Below are 872 nucleotides of genomic sequence, written 5' to 3' on the forward strand. Positions count from 1 at the left end.
TTTACTTCATAAAACGTGCTGGAAATTGTATCTTATTTTCTATTTATATCATATTAGAATTAGTTGTTCCTTGATTGCCTTTTCTTATGAAGAAATCTGATCCTAATGCTTCTTTTTGGTCAAATAATTGTTGACTGTTGATTCCATCTCTAGGATAGTTGATTCCATCTCTAGGATAGTTACAATATTATTCAGATTTTCTACTTTTTCTGGTGTCGGTTTCAATTTAGAAAGTTATTTTTTTTTCTATGATCCTTTTTGTATCATTTAGTTTTTTACTGGCACATGAATTGAAAGAAAATAATGAACCAATTTCACTAGTTTAAGGATATCATGAAGCAGAAATGCAGAAGTCCAGAGCAGAAGTAACCAAACAATAGGAGGCAATATCTAGATAAGAGGAGGAAAGGGTGCCACTCTGAACTGTTTTGTGCAGGTCTAAGAATGAGTTAAAATTTTTATTTAGGCGGAGTAGGGGGACGCAGTGAGGCAGGTGGTGGTCAGCTTTGGTGTATGTGTTGGCCAGTTCTGAAATCTTGAAAGAGCCCTACATTGAGGAAGATCAAAGCAACAGTCTTTGCCAACTGCGAAATGGACCGTTTGAGTTCCTTTAGCATGTTTCACTCGAGGATTTGAGTACAAGAAACATCGAAGTGATCATACTTACGAAATAATGACCTCAGATTTTCCTGTTCTTGACCCCAGCTGGACTGCTCAAGAAGAAATGGCCCTTTTAGAAGCTGTGATGGACTGTGGCTTTGGAAATTGACAGGATGTAGCCGATCAAATGTGCACCAAGACCAAGGAGGAGTGTGAGAAGCACTACATGAAGCATTTCATCAGTAACCATCTGTTTGCATCTACCCTGCTGA

General features: G+C 38.0%; 1 pseudogene; it reads left to right on the plus strand.

Annotated features, from left to right (window-relative positions):
- The first annotated feature begins 622 nt into the window (after positions 1-622).
- LOC103079432 (transcriptional adapter 2-alpha-like) overlaps positions 623-872 on the plus strand; it is a 1,237-nt pseudogene continuing 987 nt past the window's right edge.

This window comes from Lipotes vexillifer, unplaced genomic scaffold (assembly GCF_000442215.2).
Source record: "Lipotes vexillifer unplaced genomic scaffold, Lipotes_vexillifer_v1.1 scaffold53, whole genome shotgun sequence".
Lineage (NCBI taxonomy): Eukaryota > Metazoa > Chordata > Mammalia > Artiodactyla > Lipotidae > Lipotes > Lipotes vexillifer.